Source organism: Lactuca serriola, chromosome 4 (assembly GCF_051521515.1).
Source record: "Lactuca serriola cultivar US96UC23 chromosome 4, Lser_US96UC23_V15, whole genome shotgun sequence".
Taxonomy (NCBI): Eukaryota; Viridiplantae; Streptophyta; class Magnoliopsida; order Asterales; family Asteraceae; genus Lactuca; species Lactuca serriola.
Window position 1 is genome coordinate 293,971,398 of NC_136411.1, and position 17,051 is coordinate 293,988,448.

Below are 17,051 nucleotides of genomic sequence, written 5' to 3' on the forward strand. Positions count from 1 at the left end.
TGGGAGTTACAAACCCTTGGGTCATGGAAATTAAGAGTCATGACACATTAGGGTTTACATGGTGTAACCCTAGATGTGTCAACACTATATAAGAGTCCCATTCTCCAACAAACTCGGCTAGACATAAGAAACAAGAGGGCTAGGCCGTTTTCAAGAAGTGTGTGTTCTCCCAAAAGTCTTTCCAAGAGCATTTGGTGTTGTGTGAAGCATTTGAGGCATCACACTTGGGGTGCTAGGCTCACAAGGTTTCAAGGAACATAAGCAACAACAAGGTAAGTTATTCTATCTTTCATTCAAGTTAGAAATTGTTCCCTATGTATGCTAGATAGGAATATAACCTTGGAATTCAACTTTGCATGATAATTAGACAAACATAGATCCAAGGTTATTAGGGTTGCATGTACACTTAGGAAGTGTTAGAATGCTCAAAACCCATCAAAGGTAATCTTCTAACTGTTTTTATGATTCAAATGTTACCTTGCACGCTAGTTTAGGCTTTATGCTTTGGAAAAACAATGTTGCATGTAGAAATAGAGAAAACTTAGATCCAAAGCATTAGGGTTGTATGTGCACCATAGGAATGTTAGAGTACATAAAAACCCATCAAGATACCATCAAAGGGCTCGACAAGAAAGGTATGAAATCATTGCCTCCATGATAACAACAAAAATGAAGGATGTAGAGTCCATCACGACCTACTTGTAGAAAATACATAGGTTTGTGGACCGCTTGCTGAAGTTGAATGTTAACTTCAATGAAGAGTTGGCCATTGATATAATCCTACACTTTTTGCCTCCTTGTTATAATATGTTTCGTATGAATTATCATATGAACAAGGAGGAGGGAACTCTTAGCAAGCTTCATGGCCTTTTGAGAACTGCTGAAAGTAGTCTAAAAGGAATATATGTTGTATCTACTCCTACTCCTACTACTGCAGCCCCATTCCTTACAATTGGACATGGGAAAAGGAAGAAGAGGAAGGCTCCTTCTAAGAGCCACATGGGAAACTATCATGATGGATCCTCTTCTAGTGTGGACAAAAGCTGATTCTGCTAATCCCTCTACCAATCTAAAAGAAGCAGAGTGCTTCTACTGTCATGATAAAGGGTACTGGAAGCGAAGCTTTCCCAAATACTTGTAAAATAATAAGGATGGGAAGATAAAGCCCACCCATGCAAGTATTTACACTGTTTTGTCTAATAACTCATCACGTGCTAATTCGTGGTTCCTTGACACAGGTTGTGGTTTTCACATTTATTATGATATGAAGGGACTAAAAAGAAGTAGGGATTTGGAGCACGGGAAGATGAACTTGATCATAGGTAATAGGAAAATGTCGTCTATCACCAAGATTGGAGTTTATTCTTTATTGCTTAGTAATGGGTCAAAATTAGATTTAAATAATTGTTCCTACTCCTCCTATATGGCGAGAAACATTATTTCCTTTCATGGTCTGTACAAACAAGGTTTTAGATTTTCATTTGATAATGAAATTGGTTGTGTTAATGCTTTTTATAATGGTTTATTATATTTTAAAGCATTGTCTTGTAATGGTGTATATAAAACTGTGATGGTTGTAGACAAATTAGGAAATAATTTATTGCATATTGATTCGTCGAATAATTTGGAGAAGACATGCTTGTGGTACTGTCGTCTTGCACATATCATCAAGAAGCGCATAGGCCAACTCCAAAAGGCGGGTGTGTTTGAGTCGTTCAACTTAAAGCCGGATGACACTTGTGAATCTTGTTTGCTTGGAAAGATGACCAAGTCACCCTTCACTGGTACTTGTGAAAAGGTTGAGGGTTTGTTGGATCTCATTCAGATCCGCCACAAAGTATGCTAACCGCTTCAATGTGACTTTTACTGATGATTACAATAGATATGGTTATATCTACTTAATCAAGCATAAGTTAGAAACCTTTAAAAGTTCAAAGAGTTTAAACAAGAAATAGAGAATCAACTGGGTAGGAAGATAAAGATGCTCCGATCCGATCGGGGTGGTGAGTATCTTAGTATCGAGTTCTACACTATCTTGAGGAATGTGGAATTATTGCACAATTGACGTCGCCCAGGACACCACGACTTAATGGTGTGACTGAGAGGCGCAATCGAACCTTGTTGAACATGGTTCGTTCCATGATGAGGTATGCCACCCATATCCTTAATCTACTACCTACTAAGAAGGTTACCAAAACACCTCATGAGATGTGGACAGGGAAGGTTCCCTCGTTAGCACACATCAAGGTTCGAGGTTGCGAGGCTTTCGTGAGGTGTAAGACACACAACAAGCGTGAACCTTGTAGTGAACATTATATTTTCATCGACTACCTACATAAGTATTTTGGATATCTCTTCTACAGACCGAGTGACAATGTTGTCTTCGTTGCGAGGAGAGGTGTTTTACGAGAGAGAGAGAGAGAGAGAGAGAGAGAGAGATAGAGAAAGAGAGAGAGAGAGAGAGAGAGAGAAATCATATGCCAAGAGGAAAGTGGGAGGCACATTGACCTTGAAGAGCTTCAAGAGTTAAGTGATGAAGGAACCTCAAACACTAGCGCTCAACCTGAGGAGCAAACTCCTGTTGAACCAATTGACCAGTTCTTACCTCTGAGGCGTTCAAGTAGAGTTAGTGTTCCACCTGTGTTATATGGTTTCCATATTATTACAGATGGTGATATATTTACCAATGATAGCACACTGGTAAATTTGGATGAACCCAAAAACTACAAGGAAGCCATGGCAGACCCCGAGTCTGCAAAATGGAAAGAGGCTATGGCAATGAGATTCAGTCCATATATGACAATAAAGCTTGGAACTTGCTTGAAAATATACCAGGTCGTAAGACAGTTGGGTACAAATCGATCTTCAAGAAGAAGATCGACATGGATATGAAAGCACACATATATAAGGCGCGATTGGTTGCGAAGGGCTTTAATTAAACTCATGGAGTTTACTATGATGAGACCTTCTCACTAGTTGCGAAGATTAAATCTATAAGGGTTATGCTAGCCATAGCTGCATTTCATGATTATGAAATATGGCAAATGGATGTCAAAACCGCTTTCCTTAATGGGAAGTTGGATGAAGATGTTTACATTTTTCAGCTAGAGGGTTTTTTAAATGCAAAGTACCTTAATAGAGTGTGTAAGCTTGACAAATCCATTTATGGATTGAAACAAGCATCTCTTAAATGGAATCTTTGTTTTGATGAGAAAGTCAAAGAGTTTGAATTTTCGAGAAGCAAGGATGAGTCCCGTGTATATGTCAAAGCTAGTGGGAGTATATTTAGCTTTCTGGTGTTGTATGTGCATGACATACCTCTAATAGGAAATGACATCCCAACCTTGCAAGAAGTTAAGTCCTGGCTTGGGAAGTGTTTCACTATGAAGGATCTTGGGGAAGCTGCCTATATTCTAGGGATAAGGATATTGAGAATCAGGAGTAAAAGACTAATTTGACTTAGTCAAAGTACCTACTTGGATAAGGTGTTGAAGCATTTCAACATGGAGATCCAAGAAAGGTCAATTACCTATCCAAAGCAATACCAAACTGATTAAGACTCAGAGTCTGGGTACAGAGGCCAAGAAAACAGAGATGAGTTGAGTACCATATGATTCCGCACATGGCTCGATCATGTATGCTATGACTTGTACTCACCCTAATGTGGCCATTGCTTTGAGCATGGTCAGCAGATATCAAGGGAATCCTGGTAAAGCTCATTGGACTACGGTAAAGAACATTCTTAAGTACCTGCGGAGGACTAAGGATTGGGTCCTTACCCTCGGTGGGAGTGATGACTTGAGAGTAACAGAGTATAGTGATGCCTTCTTTCAGACTGATAGAGATAATTTTGAATCTCATTCGGGCTGGGTATTTACCTAAATAAAGGAGCAATAACTTGGAAAACTTCTAAACAAGAGATTGTAGTTGATTCAACGTGCGAATCAGAGTACATAGCAGCAAGTGAAGCGTCAAATGACGCGGTATGGTTGAAGAACTTCATCGGAGACCTTGGAGTTGTATCAACTATAAAGGAGCATGTGGAGATTTTTTGTGACAGTGAGAGTGCGGTTGCCTTAGCCAAGGAACCGAGGGATCATGGCCGATCCAGACACATCAACAGAAAATATCACTTCATAAGACATCAGATAGAAGAAGGACTCCTCGTAGCAAAGAGGGTATCGTCAGAGGAGAACCCAGCAGATCCCCTTACAATGGGACTGAGTAGGGTTAAGCACTTATAGCATGCGAGGAGCATTGGGCTGAAGGACGACATTTGTTTTAATGATTAGATAGTTGTTCAGAAACTTTTAATATATAAAATGTAATTGACATTTGATGATTATATAAAAGGAGTTTTATTTATGAATAAAGTTACTATCTTGTGTCAAGACTGTTGGAAGTAAGTATTCAGGCAAGACTGTCATGAATTTGGCTTGTAGATTGTCTAGAGTGTTTAAACATGGAAAAATCTTGCTACAACATTCATGAGTGCTCATAAAGTTTGAGTATTGAATTAAACCCACGCTCAGATGAATCAGTTCATGGAATTTATCACGAGTGTTTGTGAGACGATAATATCATATAGTCTTCAAACTAAGATGTATGAGTTGTTGACTAGGAGTTGGTTGTACATTGATAGTGTGAAAACGCATCGGTAACTTGATCCCATAAAACGAGCTATTGTGTATGATTTAACGAGTAGTTATACAAGTATATAAGTCGAAGTTTATCTATTCCTTTTATCCTTGGAGGATTAAAAGTGATATCTTGGGGCCCTCGGTGATTTTGTTTTGACTTATGTGTCGGGCCCAATTAGAACTCGATTGATGTGTTCATTTAAGTTATATATCAAACAAATCGGAAATCGGGACACAAACTACTGGACAATAAGTACGACTATGTTCCATGTATTTGTCCGCACGATATCTTGAAGAACAAAGGATTATATGATCCCTTATCTAAAATGGCACGCCACAGTTCGACAGCGGCTTTTAAGAGCTACGATTGCTAGTCGGTTTTAAGTCGTACTTGCAGTTATAGTTATTAGACTTATCCAATTGGGAGACTATTGGATTAGGTGTCTAAGCCCATAACTATAATTGGTATGTACTTGAACCGAGAGTAGCATGGTCTATTTTGGTTTGCATTCACGAGAAGAATCTGATAGGATGGATATTTGAGAAAGAGGAATCATATTATTTAATTAGTATTGATCTATAATTAGCTTGAAATTAATTTTGTGATCAAAAGAGACTAATTAAATATATAGGGTCTGATTGTGTAAATCAATGATACATATAGGTTGGGCTAAAAATCAATGATTGATTAGTGATGGGCGAAGCATATGTAAGGATCCATAAAGTGTTAGTCCATTACAATCTCAAGTGTAAGAATTAGCGTTTACACATAACCCTTGGAATTCTACACTATATATATGTAACCCTTGGCCTAAAATCAAGGACACCCTAGTCTTCTTAAAGAAACTATAGCCGCTTTTGAGTGCCTCTAAGATTTCTCTCAAGTTCTCCAATGGTTGGTGGTGTTTTGAGAACCATTTGAGGTATCACACTTGAGGTTATAAGTTCCTAAAGGCCAAATGCAACAAGCTACAACATGAGGTATTCTTCTAACTAGTTTTATGATTCATATACAAAAATTTTGTATGCTGGTTTAGGCTTCATGCTTTGGAAACAATATTGCATGTATAATTAGAGAAAACTTAGATCCAAAGAATTAGGGTTGTATGTGCACCATATGAGTGTTATAGTGCTCAAAGCCCATCAGAAACACACTTTAAACATGGTGAGGTTTCATTTAAATATTGTTTTATGGTTACTGTTAGGTCCTTTTTGTCCCAAATGTGGTGTTTCATGAGCACAACATGTTATTGAACCAGCAAGTCGTCCTTGCAGTCCTTTGGAAGGGTCTTGAGTCATAAAAATTGGGTATAAATGGTTGGTTTTGCTCCATTCATCTTTTAAAAAGACTTAATGTATTCAGATGTTGACTGAAGCACTCAATGGACATGCAAAGTCATAAAGTTGGAAGCTTTATGACTCTTGAGGATGATTTTGCCTTAATCCATTAAGCTCATAATAAGTTTTTGGAAGAGTATGCATACACCCTGCAGAATCTGAGTATGCAACATGTTCAACCACCCCGATGGTGGTCAATGCTTCAATACGCCCAACGCACATTTAGAGTACGCCTTGTGTACACACTCTATGTTGCCTCGGTTGGGATGACTCAATTGACTAAGTTAACTTTAACCTATTTGACTTTGACTTTGACCAAGTTTGAGCAGTGGGTATTTTGAATGGTGTTTGAGACTTGGTTATTTGGATGAATAGGTGTCGGTTAGAGCTAAGATTTTGAGTCGGGACCTCATCAGCTATTGTTCAAACTGTGAGTTGGGTTTTCCTCAATATAGTTACGGGTCGAAGGCACCAAGGCCGGCCCTTTAGATTGATATCTTGGTTTATCATATGTTGCTATGCCATAGTGATCTGTTAGACTTGTATCCTTATATATGGAATCTTAGCATGCAGTAGTGATCTGTAGATTTTCCTGTTTTTCTATTGACTGGTCATATGTTTATTTGTTATGCATATGTCGACATGTTATGTGTGGTTAGGTGTAGACGGTCCTGCTAGGTGTTGAAGGCCAAGATACTCGGGGCGGTCCGAATAGACCATAGGCCCTACGAGGTGGTCCAGTCAATCCGAAGTCCGACAAGCCGTCCGGATACTCTGTAGTCCCTACAAGGCGGTCCAATCTTGCCGAAGGGTCGGGAATGGTCTAAATAGGCTCTAGGCCCTACGAGGCGGTCCAGTAAGGTTGAACGCTCAGTTATACATGTTGTCGTTTGATATGTTGTATGTGGTGGTACTTTGGTGGAACTTAGTAAGCTTTGGCTTACAGTTTTTAGTTGTTGTTTCAGGTACTTCTGATGATCATGGGAAGGAGAAGGCGTGACCGTACACATCCTCTGTTTATGAGTTTATGATTTTGGGATACTCTTATATGGATAAAAAATTTCGAAACAATGATTTTGTAAACATTGTATGACTATGGGTTGTTTTTAAAAGTTGAAATTTGTTGACACTTTTAGGATGTTATATTTCTTATTAAAACATAGATTATTCAAAATTTATGTATAATAAGACAATTTGAAAAAAAAAAAAAAGCTTACAATACTTTAAGAAAAAAAGGTTTGACGATACAATCATTGTCTTTGTGACAATTTTAAAAATAAATATTTAATTACGATAATGGTTGTTGGAGCTGTTTATATAGGTATGAAAGTAGTCCATATATTGTCTTTGTTTTTTTGTGTCAAAATTTATAAAAGAAATACTTAATGCAAGATCATCCATTTCTAGGGAAAACTATTTATTGTGAGTTTATTTGATTTAATTGAATAAAAGAAAATTGAAAATTTTGAAATGTATTATTTAATCAATTTCATCCATTTTAATCTTTAATTACAATCATTAAGTATAATTTGAAATCAAAGCTAAACTAGTTTTTATCAAATATATTGTAAGTCCCAATTTCTATGATCCAAACCAGTGATCAATCAGATAGCAATCAATCAGAATAAGAATGGAGTAGAGGAAAGATTAAGCCAAGCATGTACACGCTAATATCAAAAAAACTTCAGGTACACCTTGGATACAAACACATACGTCACTCTATGACTGACACTGACACAAGCTATTTATAGGACCACCAGCTGAACACCTGTGTACGGCCGTACACAGGAGTACGGTCGTACACACTACCACGACCATACACAACATACAAACATTACATAAACCACAATAAAGCCCAAAAATATACCAAGACTAATACAAAATGAATGCCTAGCCCAAACCATCAAAGTATGACCTATCAATATCCCCCTTGGTTTGTGGCTAGTATAAACTCGGTCTTTCTCAATGATTAGAACATCAGATCCTTCTATGGCACCATACCACCTATGCTCCTTAATGATCTACGCAACCATTCCAGTGTACTCTTTAGCGGTAGCTTCAATGATCTCTTCGGCAACCTGGATTTGATGAATAGCCATTGATAAATATCCCACTTTCCAAATTGAAAAAGATCATTCTTGTCAAATAAACGGAAACAACCATCTAGGAATTTGATGACAGCAGAAGTTGTGGCTTCATCAAATACCCAGTAGAACATGTTTTTTAAAGAACCATTGTGGAATTTCTGCAAGATAGGGATCTTTCTCACTTGATTAGTGGATGGCCACATCATTGTCTGGATAGGCTTGCCAGTCAATGGATTAAGAATGTCAAGGTGGCTCTTGAGAAAGGATTCAGCAGTCTTCATACTAGGAAATCCCCTTTTTTACTTGATCTTCTAGGAAATGCTTCAATTTAGTCGCTTGAGGAACATTTCTTGGATTGAGAAAGGGAGCATCAGCAAGTTCAGACAAGTCAACTCTCATAAAAGAGATGAAATCATGTATGCTCTTGTAATACTCCACATTGACACTTTTCCATTTCATTATAATTCATCATGAAATCTTCATGACACAATTCCAGATCTTTCTCCATACGTGCCACCAAAACGTCTCTGTTCAAGATCTGTAACAGTGATTTGGGGTTAGCTTCCACGAGCATTTTGATTTGAGTTCCTCTTGAATAGAAACTATTGATTTTTAGCAGATGACGCAACTTTAGAAAGTTTCAAAGTAACAATGTGAGGAGCTTGAGTTGGTTCCTTTTTAAATCGATCAACCATCCTTGTGGTTCTGATAGAGGGGTGATCTACCGGGCTGTCATGAGGAGGAGACTAACTTGAGCATTAGAGGCATCTACATTGGATGGAGGCTGTTGAAACAAAGAATTAAGCCTATCACCAAAGTCTTAAAAAAAAAATTTCTTTAAGCTGAAGTAGAATGCAGTTAAGGATCCGAGATTAGTCTTCAAGTCAGAGATTTGCATTGAGTTTAGACAATTATCAACTTCAAGTTCAGCGATCCTTATATCATGTTTTCCAATCAGAATGTGCTTCTCAGTGTTTTTCTGATTTAGAATGTTGATTTCTTCTCTGAGCTTGGACATAGTAGGATCATCATCCCCTGAATGACCTTCCTCAATAGATATTCCTTTTCCACGTGAGGAAGGTACTGGACTGAGTTGTTGTGACAAGTGCTTTGCTAGCCTGATAGAGGCTTCATCTAGCGAAGGCTTTGTGGGGGAATATCCTTGAAAAACTGAAGATCCTCCGCTTTCATATATAGTACATGGGCCTTGTTGGGTTGGTACAGGTGGTGCAAACACAGATGTAGTTCTGATTGTGGATTGAGCTGGTGGTGCTTGTTCTTGGATAAGTGCTCCCTGCCTCGGATCAAGTCGTCTTCTTTTCACAGGAGGCTGGGAGGTTTGTGTCAGTATTTGATCACTCATCGATGGCATATATGTTGGAATAGCACCAACAAGGGGAGGAATCCCTGAAGTTGAATCCATTTGACCTGAGATATCATCCATCGGTTTTGATGTATGAGGCATTGTTTCAAAATCATGATCAACAACCCTAGTCTACGTTGTTGCTTGAGCAACTTCATTGACATTGATAAAGAACTTGTCGATGAACTCTGAACTTGGAACAAGGTTGTCATGCTCAAGATCAAGATTAAGTGGGATTTCCTCATTGTTAAAACCAGACAAATCCATTCCATAAAAAAAATCATCATCCTCTTCATCTTCATTCACCGTCACATCGTCCATCAAATTTTCTTCAAACTCATCCTCATCATCACCATATCCATCGTAATCACACCGAACCTCCATGTTTTACAGTTGGTCATGCTCCTCTGCTACGATTATGACAGGAGGAACATAGTCTTCTTAGTTTTCATGCTCTGAAGCCAAGATAACAACTTCCTCGGTTTCTGTAGGGCTTGAGAGATCATCATACTCAGAATGATCACTCTCATCAGCAAAGATGCCAAACTTGATCAGAGGATACTTTCGTTCAAAATTAAACTTTCCTTTTCGATTTTGTTTCATCAATCCAAAGGCACTTGAATCAACATACTTAAGGTCCAAGGTCTCTCCTCCTCCTTCTAACTCTGGGTGCATGACATTGAAGATTAACTAAAGGAATCTTGGATACATGTGGAACTTATCTCTTTTGTTTCCTTCAATGTTCAAAATCATCTCGTGCAAAATGAACTTCGAGAAGTTGAACTCTATTCCTGAAGTTAAAGCAGTAATTGCATCGGTGTAGATCTGAGAGATTTCATCAGCTCCTGATTTCCGACCGGAGATACAGCACAAAAATACATGAGCTAAGTATCTCTAGTATGGAGGTAATAATTTCTTGAGAGTGGGAGGGAAAATCCCTTTGTATCCCATTTGATCCAGAATCTCTTGTGTCTGATCTAGATCAATCTCCTTTGGGAATTCTGGTTCGTCACTGATCTGCAAAGTTTCACAAAGGATTTGTTTAGTAACCAAGACTTTCTTTCCTCGCACAGAAGCTTCAAGATATTTTGTGCCCTTATCATCCTTGATCACAGTTGCGTTGCTCCAAAACTCCTTAACTAATCGATGATAGATGACCGGACTGGTGGTGAGAGCAGTAAACAAGCAACATCTTCTTAAGCCATTGACTATGAATTGGAAATCAGAGTGAGCCTCTGGAGGATCAACTAGGTAAATGGCCAAGTTGTGAACTTAAGCAAATTCAAGACCTACCATATTGATCTACGTAAAACAAGCTAAGTGAGAAAAACACAAAACAATTATCAATAAACATCAAGTGTTTTCCCGTTTGACAGTTAAATTAAGCTTTCAATGGAGAAAATTTTTAGTTTTAGGGCTAGGATGTACGACCGTAGACAGGAGTCCAACCGTACACTAGGGTGCAGCCATACACGGGTGTACAGCCATACACGGGTGTCCAGCCGAACACGGGTGTCCGGCCGTACATGCCTCATTTCCTTCAATTAAACCCTGAATTTCTGGTCGATTTTGATCTAGATTAGCTTTACTGAGTTCGTCTAGGAGATACCTACGCAGTTGATTGGTTAATTTCAAGAAAATCGAGAGTTTTTAAGGCTTTAAAACAGAGAGAGTTCGTCGGGTGTACGACCATACTTAGAAAGTGAGAAGAAGAAGAGTGTTCGGCCATACACGGGTTATATACTCCCCCTAACCCGGTTATGGGATGCAACCCAACTAGCATTGAACTCAAGCCCAACAACACAATAGAATTAAAAATAATACATCTCAAGGACTTAAAATTAAGATACAATGAAATAAAATAAGATAAAATTAAATTAAATTGAAAATAAATGTCAATAATTTCTAATGCAGATAATATTTTTGTGAGAATGGAATCACAATTATTTCCATTTGTCGGTACCTCCCCTTTCACGAATAAATCTGGTCGATCGTCAGTATTGTAGTCCACTTCTGAACGAAAAATTGTGACAAGATTTTGGACATGCTATAAGTAACAAAACAATTTGTGATCCTATGTTCCTAGCTAAAATTTCTAAAGGACTATTAAGCTAACGACGACCAAGGATATTGTTGTCCACTTAAATTGAGCAACGATATCTACAGACAACCTATAAATGTTCAATTTTAGTTGTAGTAGAACGTGTTTCCTGCTTCCTGATATACCCCAATAATTAGGGACTTCCAAAATACTCCTTACTTTAGATGAGCAGACAATTATTATGGGAGAAGACAGATTAAGCATGCATATGTTATACACCCAGGTCGGATCTCTTCCAATCATACAGAGGAAGCAACATATGACTGACAGATAGAAAGAAAGAAAATAACCCTCTACAGACCTAATTTATCGGAATTCCCCAATCGCCACATCAGTTCCAGAATTAAGGATAAAGTCCGTACATCGAGGAAGAGTTAAACCACGGTTCTAGATACAGGTTTTTTTAATGTATCTGCAGATTCCCATGTATATCTCTATGCTCAACCTATCCGAGCGTCGTATTGTCAGGGTAAACAGAACTATCTAGGTCCAGATATGTTAAGTCACTAGATTCTGTAAGTTCATTTGAACCTAGTCAAGTCTATTTAAATCTTTCGTGCATACCAGCGCATCGAGCACAGAGTCTAGACAATTCAGCTTTGGTACCTTACACAGACTCATATTACTCGTCTTCACTTGTTGATATCACTTCCCCAGTCACAACACCTACAGAAATACACTATATTTTTGGATTTTTGATTTTCTATTTTTTTGTTTTGTTTTTGATTTTCTATTTTTTGTTTGGTTTTTTGTATTTCTCCCGTAAATTTGTGCATGGGTGAGAATTAAATTAAAATGTGCAAATTTAAACTAACCTAAAAAAAAAAAAATTAGTCCTCAAAACGTATCATTTTCAAGAGTCCCACAAGCACATCGAATCAAGCTTTATTAAACGGTTTTATGAACATATCCGCCACATTATTAGCAGTGGGAACCTGTTTCAACCGAATGAGTGAATGATCATAACACTCTCTGATGAAATGCACTTTGATATCGATGTTCTTGGTTTTCGAGTGTTGGACTGGATTTTTGGCAATCTGAATTGCAGCTTCATTGTCACAAAAGATACGGGTTTCTAGATAATTCAAATTGTAATCCAACAGCTGATGATGGATCCAGATAACTTGAGAACAACAGGCAGAAGCAACAACATATTCCGCTTTTGGTGTTGAGGTTGAGATGGTGTGCTGTTTCTGTTGGATTAGTGTCCACGTCCATAACTATTTTGGTATGCGCTTCACCCGATGGTGCATGGTCCTTTTGGGTTGCCTTCACCAAAGCAACTTGATAGGATGAATAATGGAGAGAGAGGAATAATTATGATTTATTAATATATTATATGAATAATATATTAAAGGAGAAATCATATTCTTTAATTAATATTAGTCAAGAATTAATGTTGTGGCTAAAAGAGATTAATTGAACTTAGGGGACTAGAACTATCAAATGTGTGATAGTTGAATATTGGGCTAATGGACTCCATATTAGAGGAGTGGACGAATTCTATGGGGAAACCCATCAGAAATCGTCTAAAGCCTCTAAGGAGGAAGTTCATGGGCTGCTTAGGGCCAAAGCAGTCAAATTAGGGTTTCCTTGTTAGATAACCCTAATACCCTTACTATTTAAGGACCCCTAGGGAACCAAAAACGTGGCTAAGAGTTTCCTTAGGGTTTCTAGACGTTTTTGGGTGCTCTCCTCTTCTCATTCTTCATCCTTTTGCCCTTGGTGTTTGTGAGCCATTAGATGTGTGACATTTGTGACACTAAGCTTTCTAAAGCCAATCACAAGGAGGATTTGAGATTGTTATTGCTACATAACAATCTAGGTAACATCTAAATCCTATTTACATATATGATTTCGATTATAGTTCGCTAGATCTTGGGTTTATGAGCTTCAGATAATTATCATGTACAATTAGATCAACCTAGATCCAAAGTTTTAGGGTTTTGCATGTGCACCATATTTGATGATTTGCTCAAAAGCCATCGGTGGTAACAGAGCCTAGGGTGTTCTTTTATTGTATTTGATGCAAAATTATGTTTTCAAAGCTGAAAATTTGCGAATTTCCAATCTGACCTGATTCACGTCGTGAATTCAATCTGACAGCAGATTTTCGAATTAAACCAGACTCATGTTGTGAACACAGTGTGTTCACCTCGTGAATTTAGTCTGACAACACAATTTCTAGATTTTTTCCTTAATTTGCTTTGGATAATTTCCTTAAATTGTTTTTTCATATTAAAATAATATTTTTATATTATGGTAATTGATATCCTAATCAAATTAATGGATAATTGTCAATTTAAGATAATTACTTGTTTTATAAGATAAAGATTGATTATTTGTAATTTTGATTTGAATTATCTTGTGAAAAATTAAATTAGGTCAAATTTAGATAATTGAAATTATTTAATTAATTTAATTATTTGTAATTTGATCTAGATAGTTTTGAAAAGTTTCAAAACTTGCCCTCAAGTTTTGGAATTTAAATTTTGATTAAAAGTTTAATTTGAAATATTTAAATTCTAAATCCTAATGATTTGAAAAAGTTCAAAACTTGCCCAATTTCAAATTTGATTAAAAGTTTGATTTTGAAATATTAAATTCTAAAACCTTAGTACTTTGAAAAGTTCAAATTGCACCCTTATGGTTTTATTAAATTAATTAAGTGTATAATTAAAAGAGAGTTAATAAATCCATAATGATATGGTTTACATTTAATTAAATTAAAAGTGTAATTTGTTAAATTAGACCACATAGTATTTTAAAAGTGTAAAATACACCCTTATACTGTATATAACATTAAAAGTCTAATATTATATATGTATAACTTAAACTGCTAGTCTTACTGGTAGTAGGCCTCATTCACGAAGCCGATCTATAAGGGGGTATAAGGTTATGGCCTATAAAATGTTCGTTTAATGGGTGTCCACTCTCAACCACCGCTTCCTTGATTGGTGGAGGGTCATTAGCCGAATGGGAAGGATTGAGAAACCCTCTCCTTATTAAAAGTATAATGAATGTTAAAGTAACTAAATGTTTTACAACAAAATTTTGAATCTTAGTTCTTTAGGCAAAAAGTGAATTTGATGCAATTCCTTGAAATTACAATTTGTACCCTTGCAAAGATGTTAGTGGAGCGTGTGTGGTTAACCGGCACACTAAATGGTTCTAAGCAAAGGTAGCAAAGGGTGACTCAATGTTTGTCATAGTTCAGTGGAGCGTGTATGGTTAACCGGCACATCGAATAGGTAATTGTAACATTGGGGGCACCATGTAAGTTTGCATGGTTATTCATAACCTGTTTTGTGATCTTCGGCATCCCGGTCACAAATCGAGGGGCATATCGAGATTTAAACATGTCATTGAAAAGTTCAATGAATCTCAAAGGATCTAGGAGTTTTTCAATACATTTAAAACCTAATCTCTTTTTCGTTTTTCATGGTGGAAAATTAGTGAATTGTCATTCACTTACCTTTAAATGTTCTTCAATTTGGGTTACGACATACCTCTCCCAAGTTGTAGAGTATTGTGTTGGGTCCTAGCCGTAATATCTCATTTCGGTGATTTATTAAGGACTTAATCAATCAACTAACTTTATTTTTCTCTCGTTTTGTAGATGTCTAAATCTAACTATGGTCTTCCCGAATCCCATGGAAAAGGTTTTCCTGCTCAAAGCGAAAGTCTGTTACACAATGAAGGTGATAGATCGATCTGTGCATTGTGGACTAGCTTGGTTTCACTTCCTCCACCTCCTCATGTGGTTCTCCCAAGCCCACAAGATCGAAGAATCGCAAAGTTCAAATTCACTCAAGCCCTGGTAGCAATGAAACATGAAGATGGAAAATTCATGTGAGCTCACGTCCTAAGGATGAAATCACACATCGATAGGTTGACAATGATGGGTGCATCTTTTCCAAAGAAGTTGGCTATAGACTGGGTTCTTCAGTCACTCCCAAAATCATATGATAAGTTCATAAGAGAGTATTATGTGATGGATATTGATGCGACCCTCATTGACCTAACTTACATGCTTATTGCTGCTGAATCAGAAATGATTCGACAAAGTAATGGAGCATATTTTTCTGGAATGGATATAATCATCATGTTAGTGGGAACAAAAGTTGTTTTTGCTATAGTTAAGGGAGAGAATGTTATACTTCGTTTCCAATCTAAAAGCTTAGATCGAGAAATTTTAATTGAATTTAGTCAAGGGTATATTTATTATTTGCATTCACAAAATACGATTATGATTACAGCATCCCTCTTCATAGTTCGAATGTTGAGAACACGGAGAATAGAAATATTATGACGATATTATAGTAAGAAACTGGTAAAGTATCACATTTTTTATGAATTGTATCCCATACGCTTCGGGTATAGGATCGATTACATACGCTGTAATATTCGACCGTTCCAAAATTTTCCAAATGTCTAGGGCATTTAGAGAGAAAAAGGAAATAGAACCAGTTTTGACTAAAATAATTAAACTACTGCCAAGGACAATGTAAGGTTCGCCAAGGATTGGTCGCTTGTGGACAGTTGAAAGTATAGTCATGGATGGACTGTATTGACATTATTATGAATAGATAAGATTCTATATAGAATGAGTTGTCATATGGAAAATATGGAAATGTTTCCATATTGGGAGTTGGATATCGAGAATAAATGTCTAGATTAGAAACTTTTATGCAAGAAGGATGTTCAAAGGAATGTACTTTGAATGTGAGACTTCATGACTATGGAATTGTCTTGTAACAATCTCCAATAGATTATTTTGTAATTTCATTGGCCGAGTCTTGGTGACTTTTGTGCCGTGACATTACGAAAGGACTGTTGCATAAAAGTGTTAAAATCTAACATATTCTAGTAGTGGCGAAATTTTTTTGTATTTTTACACTAGTGGATTAAGAATTGTGAAATGAGTGTGATTGAAAATGTTTTTCAATTATACCATTTCACAAAGTAAGGACCATAGGTAAACATAGTGATGATAAGAGAATGGGACAACTGTTATTATAATTCAAGTAGGAAGTTGATTACCCGAAACAACAAATAATGAGTAATCAATATGGTGATTAAATAAAATGTTTTATTTATATTCAAAGGTTTGGGACCATATATGATTAGTATTATTCTTGTGTTTCACTTTGCATGTTTTGACTTCCCAAATAATGAGACTATTCAAACCCTCCACAGTCGCTCATTCTTTGAAAGTAGGAATGAAAGAAGACTGTCATGAATCTGACTGTAGATTGTCTAGAGTGTTTTAGACATAGCAAAAGTTTGTTGTAGGGTTCATGAGTGCTTCTATAAGATTAGAGTATTGGAATAAACTCACACTCACTTGGATCGCTTCATCGATTTTATCACAAGTGATTGGTGAGATGATAATATCTTATATTCTTGAAACCGATATGTGTAAGTTGTATCTTGCGAGTCGGTTACACATTGATAATATGTAAACGCACCAGTAACTTGGTGTTATAAAACGTATTGTTGTGTGTGATTCGGTGAGTGAA